An 18,872-nucleotide genomic window follows, 5' to 3' on the forward strand; every position below is an offset into this window, starting at 1 on the left:
ATAAATAGGGAGAGGGGGAGGTGGATCGAAGATGGATAGAGAAGATGATAGGTGGAGGGACTGAGGAAGGCGATGTGGCTGTGGTTTGCTTCAGGACATGGTCAAGCAGTTTCAAGGCCGAAGACAGTACAAGAGAGAGGTCTGAGCATCTTCTCCAATTCCTTACCCCAGTGCTCATATAACAGACTTTGACATCACATGGGCTGCTATCACAACCATCCCATTGTCAACTATTAAACTATCCCAATTAGCAGCTACTGATTTTCCCAGGCTGACTTTACCCATTCCCTTGTCTGTCCGACTACTGTTCTCTTGCTCTGGACTTAGCTTCAGCATTTATACCAACTCCATCAAAACTACACAGTTGTGAAGAAGGGTCACTGGATGTGAAAAATTAACTTTGCTTTCTCTCCACAGATGCTGCCAGACCTACTGAGTTTTCCCAACAATTTTTGTATTTGTCTGCATTCCACACAAAACTTTATTTCACTTACAGGGTACTATAATTACAAACGTGTTCACTAGGATTAACATAACTGCTCCTCCAAAGACCCTGTCACTCAATTTTAAAAAATACATACTCCATCCTCGCTGCTATGCTTGTGCCATTTTACTTTCACATTTATGATTTATATATGGATGGAAGGCAATGCAGGTCACATGTTCAGAAGAGTCACTTGACTCGAGATGTTAACTGATTTCTCTGTCCAAGTAACAAAGCACCTTTTCAGCCTCCTGTTAATTCATTGTAGTTGACCTGCTTCAAATTTTTATGATTAAATTTAGCTTTTCTTTTAAAAGATATCCTAGCTCCATTTAGATGCTGACAATAAAAAAAATTGGGGTCTAATAACCACAATTGAAACAAGCTACATTTCAGATAGAGTCACAATCATACAGCACTGAGACCAACCCTTTGGTCCAACTCGTTCATGCCGACCAGATTGTCTAGTGAGGAATGCCTGCTGCATTTATCTAGCAATTTCTGTTCTTGTTTGTTTCAGACATCCAGCATCTGCATTTCTTTGCTTTGTTCAGCTCCCTTTGGACTTCGAGAGACGACCATCTAGTTGACGCACAACATGTTTGCCATACAAGCTGTTGGCACATGGTACTAGTATGAGACTGATGTAGCATTGTACATACAGTAACACATACATAATGTTCACTGTTGACAACTAATAACCCTTCTGCATGACTGTGTCTGTGCCAACAGACAAGGCAAGACAGAATGATAGCAAGCCTGTAAGTTTTAATTTAGGCAGAGCAATGCAAAAAAAGCAAAGCACAAATGCTATGAGAGTCTAAATGGACACAAAGTGAGTGAAAGTCAAGATAGCTGATGAGGGTTTCTCAACTGACCGTTGGGTAAGAAAACTCTCTTTATGTTAAAGGTAGACAGACAGGAGGTTGGAAGAACACTGCAGGCCTGAAGAAGGATAATATCAAAAACACTGACTGCTCCTTTCCTCCAGATGCTACCTAGCCTGCTGTGTTCTTCCAGCCTCCTGTTTGTCTATTTTGGATTCCAGCATCCGCAGTACTTTTTTTTGTCTAAGTTAAATTGGAAGGATTCAGAAAAGGTAAGAGGATCTGCACACTTCACCTTGCTGCCTAAGCTCACAGCCCCTGCTCCCATAGGAGTAAGAGTATATAATTTCACCCCTTAGCGATTTCCATCCTTCTCAGAGTCAGACATACAGTATGAAAACTTCAACCTTCAGTCCAAATTGTCCTAGCTCCACAGTCACTGTTAGGTAAAATAAATGTTTTACATTTTTTGTTTATATGTGAAAGGGTCCTTTACAGATAAAGGGCACATTTCATCAATTATAACTCTCAGGTCATTGGATTACCAGCCTTTAATATTAGCATGCTACAGTACCTGTAAACTACTTGTCACAGGTAATTACGAGGAAGAAACTGCAACACTGTTTAGAAAGGGGATTGATAAGTAATGTGAAAGGATACATATAGAAGGATATAGATAAAAAGGGAAATAAGTAGGATGAGGGTAGATAATTACATATAAAGATCAGTACTCGTAAACTGAAATCTGCAGAATAACCTCCTGTGTGTGCGCGCATTCTAGCACGTTCTCAGACAGTTCCTACAGCACCAGCACAACTGCGATATAACGTGAGGCCGGATGAACACAGCAGGCCCAGTTGCATCTCAGAAGCACAAAAGCTGACGTTTCGGGCCTAGACCCATCAGAGGCGGGGATGGGGTGAGGGTTCTGGAATAAATAGGGAGAGAGGGGGGGAGGCGGACCGAAGATGGAGAGAAAAGAAGATAGGTGGAGAGGAGAGTATAGGTGGGGGAGGTAGGGAGGGGATAGGTCGGTCCAGGGAAGATGGACAGGTCAAGGTGGGATGAGGTTAGTAGGTAGGAGATGGAGGTGTGGCTTGGGGTGGGAGGAAGGGATGAGTGAGAGGAAGAACAGGTTAGGGAGGCAGAGACAGGTTGGACTGGTTTTGGGATGCAGTGGGTGGAGGGGAAGAGCTGGGCTGGTTGTGTGGTGCAGTGGGGGGAGGGGATGAACTGGGCTGGTTTTGGGATGCGGTGGGGGAAGGGGAGATTTTGAAGCTGGTGAAGTCCACATTGATACCATTGGGCTGCAGGGTTCCCAAGCGGAATATATGAGTTGCTGTTCCTGCAATATATGCATTTTAAAAAAGAACACTCAATATATTCCAGAATGCTACAGCATGGGAGGAAACCATTTAGCCAACGCAACTGTGGGGGCAGCTCTTTGATAGCGTTATCCACAATTTGTCCGTAATTCCCTAGTTTTTCTTCTTAGCATCACAGTTATTCCCTTTCAAATGTTAATTCCAATGTACTTTTCAAATTACTCAAATCTGTTCCCATCAACCTCTAAGACAGTGTAGTCCTGATGACAACTTGCTATATTTAGAAAGAAGTTTTTTTTTTGGTTCATTTGCCATCACTGAAATAGGAGTCCTTGATTTCCAGCCTTATATCTCTGGAAACACTTTTTCTTTAACTAAGCTATCAAGATAGTACTCCTTTGTTTTCACCACTCTGAAGGACATTAGCTTTCTAAAAAGCTCATTTTATTTGTTCACAGAATGTGAATGTTGTACTAGCATTTCTACAAATTCCTAACTGCCAGAATGGCATCAACCACACTGCTGTGGATCTGGAGTTATATGCAGGCCAGGCCAGGCGAGGGTGACAGATTTCCTTTCCTAAAAGGATATTAGTGACCAAATAACCACTGTGGTTCACTATTAGATGATGCCAGACTTTTATCAATTCAAATTTTAACCATATGGTAAGATTCCAACCCATCTCTTCAGAGGTTGAATTACTGGATTGGAGACATTACACCTAAGTCACCGCCTCCCCGGCTTCTTTAGGCACTTCACATAAATGAAAAGTAGATAATAGTCTAGAAAATTTCATCTACATCCTTTCCATCATTTCTGGAACATACTGCCCAGTATACTTGGCTACTCTAACCAGAGTTTGTTAACAGTTTAGACCATGACCCCACGTACTCAAAATAAAACATTCACCAACTTGGCCTAATAATATTGACGTTTTATGTCCATAGATCCATGCTAACTCAAACTGTTCCCCATTAAAATTGATATTGACTCTTATTTTTCCTACCAAATGCATAATTTCATACTTTAGGCCAAAGACAAGAGAAGTAGGAATTTGGCCCATCGCATTTGCTGTGCCATTCAATAAGACCATGGCTGATCTGATAATCCTCAACTCCACTTTCACATCTTATCCCATAACCCTTGATTCCTTTAATGATTCACCGCAAAACTTATTTTGAAATGTTTTCCCATTTCACCAGACCAACACTTCAAAGTCAGTTAACATCCTCCTCATTGAATATTAACTACTAAGTTTCAAACTTTGTACAAACTTGAAATTGTGTCTTGGTCCTAAAACCAACTTCTACAGAACACCTCTGTACAATTCTCTCCAGAGTGAATAACTACTAATCAGCACTATTCCCTGCTTTCTGTCCATAAGTTCATCTTGCCTCCATACGGTCAATGTCTTTTTAATCCCTAGGGTTTTAATTTTACTAAGTTTACAGTTAGGGGTCTGCCAAATGCCTTTTGAATGTCCACATGCATAAAATCAACTGCATTATTCTCATTAACCGGCCATGTACTTCAAACTTGATACAACTTTAAGAAACCTGGTCAGACTTTATGGCCCCTATTTTACTAAATGCCAATTCTTTTTTCAACATAATTATCTTCTCAAAGATTTTCTAATGCAGTATCCTTAAATGATTCAAAAATATTCTCTTGTAAATCTTTCACAAATTCCTCCCTTTTTGTCCTTTACATTGACTTAAAGTCAATATAAGAACACTTGAAATCTCCCATTATTCTTACTCTAAAGTCTTGTAAAATTCTATAATTTAATTCCTATTTTCTTTGCCATTATTATAAGCAACCAAATAATGGGCAGTGGTGTAATTTTTTTTCCTATTGTTCCTTTATTCAGACCAAATAATTTCTTCAAATATATTATTCCTTCCAATCAAAGCCTTGATCAATACTGTAAGCCATTCTTTAATCTCTTCCCTCTCCAATTTTCCCAGAATATCATGCTGCCGGTATTAGGTTCCCAATCCTACCTCTTTTGAGCAAACTATGAGTTATAATTTCTGCAATGCAGTTGATTCTCCACCAAAAATGAACTTTGAAGCAATGCTTATGTTAAGCACATCAAATTCAAGACATAGAAAGGCACATTTAAAGGACACTTACTACTGAATCAAATTACCATATTGGGATTGCAAGGATACACCATTCAGCTGACAGCTGTGTTTAAATTTAAAACTGTTGCATCTTGGACTAGTACCAAAAACTTTCCTGTCTGACGATGTCATGGAAAAAAAAGATCAACAACTGAATCCAAAATCAAGATAGTATTGTGCCTATCTAATCCAACAGTAATGAAGCTTGCAATCAATCTCTACTGCAACTTCACATCAAATGAGCAACTGTTGAAAAAGTGAACAGGTGGGGAAAACAGCAGTGATAATTTTTGAAATTCAACTGAGTGAACTGAAAGAAAAATGGCACTGAGAACAAGGCATATCTTTGATTAGTAGGATTCTTACTACCATGCAGATCCTGGCAATGTCTCAAGTACGAGCAGTAGCTACTCAATCACTGACAGTCATAGTTGAGCACTTCATCGCATAAAGGTCACCTTGGTCCGATCCAGGAGAGATAAATTCCAAGATCTCAAAAGAGTTTGCTTAGCTTCTTCACCCATTAGGGCCAAACATCAGAAAACCTTTAACACCTTTTATTCTAAATTACTCAGAACTGGTGACTATCTTGAAGTAACCTTTTAAAGGCAGTTATCCAGGAGTAATTAATTTTTACTTCACTTAGACGTAATTAAGAAAGAAAAACATCAAGCAACTCCAGGCATTTTGAAGATTCTGTTTAGATGTAGCCGGTGGTCGCAAACATCTGACTGAAAGCTGGAGAGATCATTTACAGCTTCCAGTCGGGGATGTTTACAACAACAGACCACAACTGCATTTTCACCAGAGGTCCAATGTGAAAATGTACTGTTACCAAAATTTCAGTAAAGCAGAACAATAATGTTTGAGATATTTATGTTGTACCTGTTTGAACTGTGGAAAACATTCTGCTGTACAATTAGTAATGTGTCTCCTCAGTGTTCCATTTGGTCAAATGCCGCCTTGATATCACACTCTGACGTAGCTTGATGACGTTATCAGTCACTCCTTACTGAGTGTTAAATTGCTGAGTTAAATTTGTCCTATTTTCTTTTTCCTTTTCCTCAGTAATGATGTATCATCATCTACTTGAATCCTGATCTTGTTTCTCTACAAAAGGTGCTGCTCGTGTTGAGTATTTACAAAGTACGTTTAATATTAATTTTTTCACTATTGAGGAATATGGCTACAAGTAGGTGCATTCTATCATTTCAGAAAAGAGAATCAGAGCACAAAACAGTGTCAAACACAAAGGTACTGGAATATGCAACACTAGCTGTTTGGAAAACGTACTAACATATGAATTAGGAATAGAAGCAGACCCTCCAAGCCTTGGACAGAATTCGTAAAAATCATGGTTAATCTGCCTGCTCCAAATTCTGTATTCCCACCTATTCCCGATAACCTGTGATGCTCAACCAACAAGAATCTACCTACCTCCACCTTAAAAATATTCAATGACTGTGTCGCTTACTGTCTTCAGAGGCAGCGAGGACTGAAGTCAGAGAACCCTCAAAAAACACTCCTCCCATTGTGTCCTGAAACAGTATCCCTTAAAATTTTTCTTTCTCCCCTCCCCGCCAAGAAAAGTGCTCCAAGTTAAGGATTCACCCACAAATTAAACATCTTTTCTAAATCTACCTTGTCGAGTCCATTCAGTCAATTCAACCCTTGCTGGTGTAAACAAGTGCAGCCGGTCCAATTTTTTCCTCTAAGACACTTTCATTTCAGGCATCAATCTCTAAATCACATTCAACATGTTCATATCCTTCTTTAAATAAGGAGACCAAAATACCAGCCAGTACTTGAGACATGGTCTCATCAATGCCATGTATAACAGGAGCTTAAATACTTACTTTGATCATCGATTCCTTTGTTGTAAAGGATGGCATCCTATTAGCTTTCACAATTGGTTGCTGTGCCTACTTATTACATTTCTGCACCTCACGCATTAGACCAACTACAGCTCACTGCACCCTGAAATTCTGCAGCTGGTCATGAGTTTGCTACCGAATTTTGTTTTTTTCTAAAATACATAAAGATCTAAGAATTTAAAAAAACTTAATATTTTTACTTCCCATCCACAGGCTACAAAATCCAATATCTAGTAATTCCTAGATTGTAGGCAACACAGAGCACGATCACTAAATAAGGCATCATGGGAGTCATGGAGAACACACAAAAGTCCTGAAAACGTACAAAAGCAATTCAGTCCGCACTCAGAATTATAGAATCCCTACAGTGTGGAAATAGGCCATTTGCCTCAACAAGTCCATACAGACTCTCCGAACAGCATCCCACCCAGACTCACCCCACTACCTTATCCCTGTAACCCAGCATTTCCCATTATTAATCCACCTACCTATACATCCCTATGCACTGTGGGCAATTTAACATGTCCAAACCACTTAACCTGCACTGTGGGAGGAAACCAGACCACCTGGAGGAAATCTGCAAAGACACAGGGAGAATGTGGAAACTCCATACAGTTGCCCGAGGCTAGAATTGAACCTGTGTCCCTGGCGTTATGAGACAGCAGCGCTAACCGGTGAGCCACCATGCTGCCTAGTTATCTATCATTCTGTAACGAATATTATGATTAGGAATCACACTTAGTAAAAATCACTTCTGGTCCTTAGTTGAGACAGTACATGTTACTTGTTCACCTGTAAATTCAAATATCTAAACAACTTCCAGGGAGGAGAGAAAGAAACAAGACAAATTAAATTTATAAGTGACTTTTCTCCTCTCGTTCAGGAAGTTATAATCAAGTATACAGGAATGATTTCCATACAAATGCATTAATGGTGCTCTTGCACTTCATACATTTTTCAGGTCTAAACAAGCAGGCCATTAAATCAATTTTACATTCATACAGCAGGAGATCCTATCTCTCTAAACCCACCATGGTAACAAATGCCATTTACATTAGGATTTAATCTCCCAGCTCAATCTTACTCAAACTGGTAGAATTGAAAGGAGCATGGCCAGGATTTAAAAATAAAATCATTTAGCTAGCCATAAAATTTACTTGCATATACTTATCCTGTTATTTGCCACTCACCATTTTTAACAAAGGTTACACGCATCATTCAACATCAATTCAAAATTCTCTGAAAAGAACAAAAATTTTCAATGAATGGCTGTGACGAGGAAATTTTGTTATATGAGAAACAGTGACAGTGACATATTGAGTTTTTTTTGTTCTGCTGCATGATTGTATTTTGGTAGGCAGAAGGTAAAAACTAGATCCAAGCCATCTGAAGAACTTTCGATCTACTAGGATATATAACAGCAAAATATATTCACCGTGTACAAACCTCAATTTAAAAATAAATGTGTCTTTACTTCATTTCTCTATCCTCCAGTCTACTCTCACAAAACTAACGTGCATTTTAATCCGTCTCCATGTTTTAATTTACTCCATGATATGCAAATGTTTAATTCTAACTCAAATCACTCCCCATCACCTCAATGGTTTCTTTCCCCGCTTTCATTTCTATTAGTTGAATATTTCATGTTCATGATCATGAAGCTTATTTATATCCTTTAGCAAAAGCAAACTCACTTCACAATCATTAGTTTCCAACATAATTGCTGAATTGTCAAGCATATCAAATGAACGTGACTGTATCTCTGTCTACTAGCATTTCCAGTTTTTAAGTGTATGTACGGAAGCTCTGTTCTTTGAAAAACAGACTAAATCTATGAAAGCTTTTGTTTACCATTTCAAAGTCAATCATAAAGCATATGGGTGATCAACAGTTATGCAAAACTACCATGCAAATACAAGTTCCAAAATGAGAAGAGGTGATTTATACCAATAACTCCAAGAGACCATTTAGAACTTAACTTGTTAACGAAACTGAATAGATCATAAACACAAGAAACCAGGTGCAGACATAGGAAACAAGCTCAAACTTGCTGCTCCTTACCTTTAAGGCTCCTTGCAATTTTCAAAGAGGTTGGCATCACCATCTACCCTCCTCTATTTTCCAACATTTACATAACATTGAGAAACAAAAGTCTATTTTTCCACATATTCAAAGGAAAAATATTTTTGTTCCACAATTATAAAAATTGCAAATAGATATAAAATTGAAACATCAAAAATTAAGTCATTGCACCATCTTCCCCTAAAAGTTGTTGAAATTTTGTGCAAAAATGAGGGGATCACAGAATGCATCTACATTTGCAGGGGAAAAAAAATTAAAAAAATTGTTCCTGCTTGCTGACCCCAAGGACTCTGGAAATTATAGGGAACAGTACTATATCCCCCCCACCCCTAAATCCTTTGAGCACTCAAGACAATTCTAAAAGACTACATAATAAAAGTGGTGAGGAGGAAAAAAAAACACCAGCCACCAACTTACTCAGAAACTGGTTTGAAAGGGAAAGAGATCAGCTTATAACTGCAATTAAATGAATCCGGAAGTTAAACATTTTCCTGTAGTTATTTGAGATTATCTCCTTTTCTGGCCTTTAATTGCTCCCCCAATTTATCACCACAAATTGTTCCTGCCAGCATACCATGAAACCTGGCAATATCAGAGCTACATAGCATACTACTAGTTTGAAAAACAAAAATATAGTGCCACTCTACCACCATCAATAGATTAGCAGTCCAGATATCGAGGCTAATGCTCTTGGACATGGGTTCAAATCTCACCAAAGCAGCTTGAATTTTTTTCCTGAGAAAAGGTGGTTTAAGCAGAATCTTTGAATATTTTTAAAGCAGAGGTTGTTAGTTTCTTGTTAAGCAAAGTTTGAAGGATTATCAGGAGTATATGGGAATATAGATTTGAAACTGCAATCAGATCAGCCATGATCATGTTAAATGGGGAGCAGACTCTGTTGAATGCTCTCCTCCTGATTCATATATTTGTGTGTCAGTTTGTTTAACTAATAGTGTCCAACTGTGGACACAATAGATCAGAAAGGTCTCAGGAACTTAGAAGAGGTCACCAAAGGAATTTAGCCAAGTGCTCCCTGGGGTGAAGGCTCACAGTTACATGGATAGACTGGAAAAGCTGGGGTTCTTCTCCTTCTTAGAGCAGAGGGGTTTTGGGGAGGGGGTGAGGTTTGGAAGAACTATTTGATATCAGGGTTTGCAGAGTAAACGCAATACTGTTTACAACCGGTGAAGGATCAGTAAGCAAAATTACAAGGACAGGAGTCATGGGTGAGGTATCACATGATTATTTTGCATGTTTTTAAACCAAGAGACAAATGAAACTGAGGTAATGGGGACAAAGCATGAAAGGGAAGGAGTGCTGCCCAGACAGTTGGTTACTTGAAGTTGACAAGGCAGCAAGACCAGATGAGATACAGCCAAGTACGTGAGCGAATGGAGAGTGAAAAACTGCAGGGGTACTTACCGTAAACTTTCATAATTTCAGGGAAAGTTCCAGAATAGTGCAGAACTGCAAACATCACAACCTTATTCATAAAAAGGTTATGGTGATAAACCCAATTAGAGACCAGTCAGTTTAAATTTCATTGGGGAAACTTCAGGAAACAATTAGTAGTCACACAGAAAACTGTGGGGGGTTTAAGAAGAGTTGGCATGGATTTCTAAGGGGAAATCATATTTCAATAACTTGGAATTTTCTTTGAAGAGGTAACAGGAGGAGTTAATGAGGTTAGTGCCCTTTGAAAATAGTGTACATGGACTTTCAAAAGGTGTTTGACACAATGCTATACAACAGGCCTGAGGAACACAAGTCATGGAATAAAAGTGACAGTAACAATTTGGTACAAAATTGGCATATTTCATACAAACAGAAAACAAAGAATAACAGTGGATTTCTTTTGGCCGGAAGAACATTTGTAGTGGAGTTTCTCAGCAGTTTGTTAGGACCATTGCTTTTCCTGCTACAGATCAGTGATTTAAATCTTGTTGTGCAGGGAGCATTTTCAAAGTGCGCAGACGATATAAAACTTAGAAACATTGTGAGAAGGTCTGTGCAAAAAAACCTCAAAAGACCATAGGTAATTTATGGAGTGGGTAGGTAGGTAGGTGCCAGAAGATATTCAAAACAGAGAAATGCAAGGTGATGCAATTTGGTAGGATGAAGATGGCCAGACGATATGAAATAAATGGTATAATTCTAAAGCAGGAACAAGGGTATCAGAGATCAATGAGAATAGCAGCATTGTTAGCAAGAGCAGTTAAAGCATAAGCAATCCTCGGCTTAGTTAACAGGGCTTACAGTAGGGAGCTTATAAATTATTGGTTAGGCCTCAACTGAAATATTGTGTATAGTTCTGGGTGTCATACAATAGGAAGAGTGCAAAATCACTACTTATGAGACTGATTCCAGAGATGAAGCAGTTCAGATAAGCTTGGAGACATTGAGACTATTTTCCTGGGAGTAGAGAAGGCTCAAAAGGAAATTCAATAAAGTTTTCGAAACGAGAGATCTGGATGGAGTAAATAAGGGGGAAACAGTCCCTCTCTTCATGGATCAACCAACAGAGGATACAGTTTTGAATTATTTTGCAAAGAAAACAAATGAAGAAAAAAGAAAAAAAAATTATCCACAGCAGTGAGACAACTGGGATATGGAACTCCTGGCAGTGTGATTCACAGAATCACAGAATTCCTTGTGTGGAAACAGGCCCTTTGGCCCAACAAGTCCACACCGACGCACACAGCATCCCACCCAGACTCAACCCACCTAATCTACACATCCCTGAACACTATGGGATTGGTAGAATTAGATTTAATTAGGGCATTCAAGGTACCCTCTTAGTTACTGATGATTATTTAAAATAGAAACAATGCACAGGGTTACGGTAAAAGACAGGAGAAATTGGTACAAAGTTAAAATGTTCAGAGAACCAGTGAGATGAACACAATGAGATGAAAAAGACCTTTATCTCGAACTGTCCGAGATTCTGCAATTTAAGGATGTGGGTATATGGAGTTAGGCTTCAGATCAGTCACAACCTCACTGAATACTCAACAGGCTCAATTTTCCAGGAGGTGTAGTACTTAGAAAGGATGATGTTCCTATGAACCTGTTGCCTTTCCCTTGCAAGATGGTGGAATTGGACGTTTGGAAAATGTCAAAGCAGCCTTGGCAAGAATCTACAGTGGGTCAACCGCAGAGTCCAACCTCCAGAAAATTACCCACTGAAGATAATTCGATTAGATATGCTGTGTTAAAACTGGAGTTGAAGGAATGCAACTAATTAGTGGGGACGTGTTTCTGGATGGATGGTCATTGAAACAAGCAGGCTTAATTGACTAGAAGAATGAAAACAAGTGAGGAAAACCTAGCAGCTGAAATGTTACTGTTCCTATGTTGCTGACATATCTAACAAACTGACAAGTGCAACTTTTCCTTGCAGGAGTAAGAAAATTTTTGGAAATGTCCTTTTACCATTCTGTAGTCAAGTGATGACACTGCCTTCTAACACAATGAGCTAGGAAATTCTGGTTCTAGAACGTAAATAAAATTTCAGTGTGTCAATCTGGAGTTCCCACTCCAGTACTTGTGCACTAAAACTATGTTGTCTCTGCAGTGCACCACAGCGAAAGCAGTACATTCATAAATGCTATTTTTCAGATGAGATTTTCAAACAGAGGCCCTGCTTATTCTTTTAGGCAAGCACAATACTGTAGCACTGCTTCAATGGACAGTGGTGTAGATTATCATGTGTCCTGACAAAGTTTATTCTTCAATCAATATTGCAAAAGCAGATAAGTTGGTCATTATCACATTACTTTTGTAGGAAACTCTTTCCAAATTGGTTGACATCTCTTACACTCCAAATGGTGAATAACTTCCAAAACAAAAGCACTTCATCCAATTAGAAAACGATTCTGGACACCTGGTTGTTGTGAAAAGCATGATAAACTTTATTCTAAGTTGTAAAATCACTTTTCACAAGACTTTGTAGTAATGGCTAAAATTGACATTTAAATAAGCAATTAACTGATGCTCTTAATTGATGACTGACGATCTTAACTCAATTCTCTTGAATAGATTTGGTGCTCAATTTAAAGAGAGGGTATCCTAACGTGGCCCAAAGTACAAGCAAAACCTCACTATCCACAGTCTCAAAAGGATTTTTAAAAAAATTAATGCACGATTGTTGACACCATTGGCTTGGTCAATGTATATCACCCATCGCTAACTGCACAGAGTGCATTTATGAGTCAGCCACATTGCTATGGGTCTGGAGACACATTCAGGCCTGACCAGTTAACGATGAAAGATTTCCTCTCTTAAAAAGGTCACTAGTGAACGAGGGTGGGTTTTTATGATGATTGGTAATGGTTGCATGGTAGCCAGCTTTCTTTTAATTCCGTGTTTTGATGAACGCAGATTTCACTCGCAAAGTACCAACAAAACTCCACTTCCTTCAGTCTCAATGTTGTGAAGTGAATTTTGCCTTGCTGTCTTACAGTTAAACATGACTTTAATGTACCTGAATGGAGACACTGATTTGCTATTGAAGGTCTCCAAAATAAACTTAAAATTCTATAAATTGCATGCTAACAAACACGAGTATGTTAATTCAACAAGTGAGTCACACGCCTATCTTCCCATTCCGCTGTACCGGTTCTGTATATGGCAATTGCTTTCTGTATTAAGCAATGTAGTTTGGTGGTTAAGAAAATCCTCACTTTATGAAATGGTTCTTTGAAACAGGATGGATGCCTGGATATTGAAACTCCCAAGGGCTGACTGGAGGGATTGGGGCAGTTATGAGAGATGGCTTGTTCTCAGCAAGTTCGAAAAAGTCTGACACCAATATGGACTATTTGATGTTTCCCTATCTCTGGGTTGGTTCAGCAGTTGGTCTGGATGGAGACTGATGCCCTGAAATATTGCTGATGATTGTTATAAGCCAGTTTAAAAGAGACTTAATTGTACATTAAAGCTGTCCTGCCTCAGAAAATGAAGCTATTGGTCAACTATACAAGCCTCTGCTGTGACAAGAAATGTGCAAGTAATATGTTCAGCTTTTTCCTCACCACTGTCAAAGGCTGAACAGTTTCCATCTTCACTATCTCAGATATATCCCCAGTACGTCTTGGCAGGACAGGGTCACCAACGCAAAGATCCTTGAGTGTGGCAATTCCAATTGCATTCAATCATTGCTACACCAACAACATTTATATTTGCTAAGTCACATTAATTGATGAAAGATGGCCATATACCTAAAGATCTTTTGTACCGTCACTGGATCATAACATCCTGGGCATCCATAACTTCATGGAAGGGACATCTGCAAGCAAAATATGAACACTAACAGGGAGTCAGTTACCGAAAGCTATGGCCTCTGGAGTCTGACCTAATATAATTTAATAGCAAGAGCATTGGGAAAAAAAGCAAAGTAGAGTTCAGTTGGAAGAATTGGGGTCTATAGAAACAGTCCACTGTTTTCCAGTACAGCAAACAAGCTACACACTGCCTTGTCAGAGTGGGGTTTGAGTCACATCAGGCAATGCTTTGCATAGTGTTGAATACCATCACCTTATGAAACAGGCAACTCTGAACTACTGAAAAATATTTAAAGTAAAATAAACTGTTGATGTGTTTACTACACTGATATTCTTTAATTTTCTGAAAAGTCTTATGTAAGAGAAAATGCAGCCAATTCCGATCTATCTTATTGTATATCCTACCCTTAGATGTCTCTCTTAAAAAGTAGCCTATCGGATAGCATTTTGTTGAAAATTCTCAGGACTTCAAGAAATAAATAAAACAATGAATCCTATGTGCTGCAAGTTTATCAAAGTACACTGAACTTACCTCCCCTGGATCAGGTGGCTCGCTGCTAACTTCTTGTTCAATTCACGTTGGCACCAACATTAAAATCAGGATCTTCACCACAGTCCAAAAGGTAAAATATTATAAGTGTTGAAAATCCAAAGCAACAAAACTAAAATACTAGAAATACTTGGGTTACACAGCATCTAGGAAGAAGAAATAGAACAAATGATTCAGAATGAGTTTGGAGGAAAAAAAAACGGAGAATTTTGGAGGAAAGCAAAATAGGAATGGAGGGATGACAATAGCAGAAAATTTGGAATGATTTTTGGCATTTCCCTAAAAGGGAAAATGAAGCAGCAGTATACTATTCCAACATTCCTTCCAAAATTTAATAATAAAAAGCTTACTTTTGCAAATTCTAATATGCTCTACTGGACAGAAATCAGCAAACGCACATGAATGATGGTAGATGTTTTTAAGTATGCAACTACTGCTCAAAATATTAGACAACATGCTTCAGCACAAACTCCAAAATGCAACTTGATTGTGGCATTTCAGTGATATCCAAAATTTAGTGTTTAATAATCGGAGGGCATTCTCCAGCTGTTAGTGACTTCTGCAATAATTTTTTCCCTGAAAGAGTGTTTCAAATTTGATGCAAGGTCAGTGCACTTAAACTCTTCAACGACCACGTATTCAAAAGGATACCAGTTGCAGTACTGCACTTCAAATTGAGCTGTGCATCAGTAAAAATGAGATAATAGAAAAGTAGTGATCAAACGATTCGTCAGGAATCTCACTTGCAATAGTCAGCATCAACCAGAACAGAAAGTGTGCAACAGGGAACGTTAGACAAAGAAAGAATCAAAGTCAGGAAATGTGCCCAAGAGCTAAGCTCTATCATGCCAACACAACGAATGCCAATTTAGACAAGGCTTTGGAGAATAGTTTCAGTTTATTGAATCACACCTTAACATTAGTTGGCTCCCTCAGAAAGGAAAGAAAGAAAATCTGAATCATGAAAGCATTTTAATCTCAAATAAGAACACTATATGCATTTATACACAGTAATTCAGAGGCTTTGTTATTTAATGACAAAAAGATGTCACACACATGAACAGAATGCATAGATATCCTGAAACAAAATCCTAAATTAAATTAAGTAACATGAAAACCGTTAAGGCATTGAGGCAAGTGAGGACAGTAAAGAACACTTGCCAACACACAAAACAAACTGCTGAATTTGATAAAAACATGGAACTATTTCCAGTTTGACAGGAGTAGCAAGGGAGGAAGGCGGGAATAAACAGAGATCATAGAAAAGTACCATTCAAGCTTTGGCAAGATATGGTTAATGTTGTAGAATCTGCATTCCTTCCTAATATCTCTAAGTTGGCCAAGGAGCACAGTTTTCAAACTCTCAGGCCATTATAAGTAATGGTATATCTGGAGTAAGTATATTGACTAAATCAACACATAACCAAAACTATATAGTAAAAATAGCTTTTTTTAATCTATTTATATTAGCATACACCCGAAGATGTGTCAAGCTTATCCCTATTATTCTTTTCAAAGCAATAGGAGAAGGTCAGCAATTAGGTTTTCATTTGCCTACTTGCTCCATGTTCTTCTATTCTAAGCATCATTGCATTTAGTACAGAAACATACTTTAAATAGAAAAACTTACTGCCCATAACAATAAAATTAATGTAATTAGTAAAAAGACATGAGCAACATTTATTACTGCAAGGTCCTCTGGAACTTTGCCCCGTCTCCAAAATTATGCAGACTAATTTCTGGTGATAAAATTCAAAACAGATAGGTGGCTTCGCGTGGCACAATCAGAATATGGAAATACACAGATGTCAAGAATGTGCCACAGAAAGAATATTGAGAGAGTTCATGAATATCTTAGGAGGTCAGGTGTACTAATACTTTTTGTAAGTACACTGACATGTCCTGTACTGTCATCAGTGTAAGCAGCTTTTATACTGCCAAAATCCAAAACCACCAGAAGCTCAATACTTTGGTTTTGAATCAGTACAATAGAAATACGAGTTGTAATGAAGTTGCTGTGTCATTGGTCAGTCATTACAACATTTAGACAACCAGTTGACTTCTCAAAATTGGGAAAATTAGAACAGTCTTTGCCTATAATTTATTAATTCAGGAATACAATGCACTTAAGTTGGAGTAACAATTTTAAAAAAAAATTCACTTGTCTGGAAAAAACACACTTCATGGCATGGTAGGCTAGTAAGCCATATAGTGTCAATTTTTAATCTTCACTTTGTTGGGAATTAAAACACTTGGAATCCAGTCAAAACAGAAGTCCAATCCTATGTTCCATTCCAAGAAAACATTAAAGCAATTACAAGTGAATAAACTAGATTTGCATTTGTTTGGTTTTTGTCAAGATAGTGTTTACTACGAAGTTACTTTATATACTCAAATTTATCTAGCCTAATCAATTTCACAGATTAATCCAAGGACACAAGTGAAAGGAATCCAACAAGGGCTTCTGGAGGCCTCTCATTAATGCATCAATCGTTCTGAACACTAACTGAATGGTGATTGATATCTGTAACAATAAAGCACAGTATCACTGATGCAACAAAATAGAAAGCATGCTTCAAAATCAAAGAATTATAGAATGCTACAGTGCACACAGGAAAAGCAGCTAATTCGGTCTGTGCTAGTTTGTTTCTCTCCATATCCTAATTCCACACACCAATATTCAAAATAGAAAAATCTAGTGCACCTTTAGAGCAGCATATGGACTTGACATGAACCATTTAGATAAGGCAGAAAATATTTTATCGCTTCAATTGGGATGCCATGCAAATCAGGAAAATATCAAATATTGAAAAATAATTCTTGATCAACCTGTTCAGGCATGTCAGACATTTCCCCGCCAAATAATGTTTGCATGCTCTGTCCCACAAGTACAGACATTATCACTGCTCCCGAGACCCATTTGACAATATTAAAGCATTATACGACAACTTTAGCACAAAACGAATGCTACCTATACAAGGATAGTAGGAACTGCAGATGCTGGAGGATCAGAGGTAACAAGGTTTAGAGCTGGATGACACAGTAGGCCAAGCAGCAGGAAGGCTGAAATTTCGGGCCTAGACTCTTCAGAGAGAGAGTCTAGGCCCGAAACGTCAGCCTTCCTGCTCCTCTGATGCTGCTTGGCCTGTTGTGTTCATCCACCTGTACATCTTGTTATCTCTGCTACCTATACGACGAATGAAAATCAAAGTGACCTGCAGGGGCCATTATTGTGCATTAGGGAAACTCCTGTTGCACTGTGGTAGCCGATGAATCAGGAGGCTTGGATTCAAGTTCAAGCCCTCCCTGTTCTAATAGGCTGGTTAGAAAGTATGCAGAATCTCACAAGGACTCTTATGGCAGTGGCAATGTCTCTGCCTCTAGGTCAGCAAATTCACGTTCAAGTCCCATTTACTCAACGAAGTGCATCATGTGCCTGAATGGGTTGATTAAAATAACAATAGAATCTCACCACAACAAGTGCTTAAGGTGTAGTAGTATCCCCACCTCTAGCCAGGAGGCCTGGGTTCAAGTCCCACCTGCTCCAGATGTGCGTAATGACATCTCTTATCAAATGGATTAGAAAATAGCTTCAAACTTCAGATGTGAGAAGGATAATGGTGACCTGCTTGCCTAGGAAACGGAATTCAATTGTGTCCGCTGGTTAGAAGAGAGCTCAAGGCAGAGCAATAGCATCCCTACCTCTGAACCAGAAAGCCCAGTTCAAGTCTTACATCTGTGTCCTAATATCTCTGAACTGGCGGATTAAAAAATACTAAGAATCTCATCACCCAAGCTTTAATAAATAACTCATTAAGAATGAATTTGCATTTATTAAAACAAGCGCAAAACAAGACAGTAACACGTTATTTCTTAAGCCAAGGTCACCTCTACCCAGATAATGGCTTACAGATTCAAAAAAAATCAAATGAAATGAGGCATTGCAACATACTTCAATCAACTTCATTAGTTTGTTTTTCTAGAAAGTCTGCTCACTCACTCATTTTGAGAACATGCCTGGAGACACACGTACCAATTCAATGGGGCGAGAAAGTTTACAAGCATACCAGACTGACCCAAATTTCTGTAACTCTAGAATTGAATAAGAAGTGGTCATGCCCTCAACGTTAGATCAAAGGATAAGTGAATTTAATATAAGCAGTTCTTCCAAAGAAGGCTGAATTCACCATGGGTAACAATTCATTTTAAACTTACATCTGTTCATTTAAAAACGGTGGCTCCATTTAAATGCCCTCCTCTGTCCATCACTGTTCCTTCACTGTCACTGGGTCAAAATCCTGGAATTCCCTCCCTAATAGCAT

General features: G+C 38.5%; 1 long non-coding RNA gene across 10 annotated transcripts in view; it reads right to left on the reverse strand.

Moving 5' to 3' along the window:
• The window catches only part of LOC125451774 (uncharacterized), a 98,143-nt gene that overhangs the window by 64,093 nt on the left and 15,178 nt on the right, over positions 1-18,872 (reverse strand). The window contains exons 3-5 of one of the 10 annotated variants that reach the window (XR_007247387.2): positions 14,533-14,696; positions 13,938-14,005; positions 7,827-7,875 (exon numbers count right to left, since the gene is read on the reverse strand). The exons of 8 other annotated variants lie outside the window; for them this stretch is intronic. This is a non-coding gene — a long non-coding RNA (uncharacterized LOC125451774). The remainder of the gene's footprint in view (positions 1-7,826; positions 7,876-13,937; positions 14,006-14,532; positions 14,697-18,872) is intronic. One more of the 10 variants, XR_007247386.2, reaches the window with a different exon arrangement.

This window comes from Stegostoma tigrinum, chromosome 5, assembly GCF_030684315.1.
Source record: "Stegostoma tigrinum isolate sSteTig4 chromosome 5, sSteTig4.hap1, whole genome shotgun sequence".
NCBI classification, from domain to species: domain Eukaryota; kingdom Metazoa; phylum Chordata; class Chondrichthyes; order Orectolobiformes; family Stegostomatidae; genus Stegostoma; species Stegostoma tigrinum.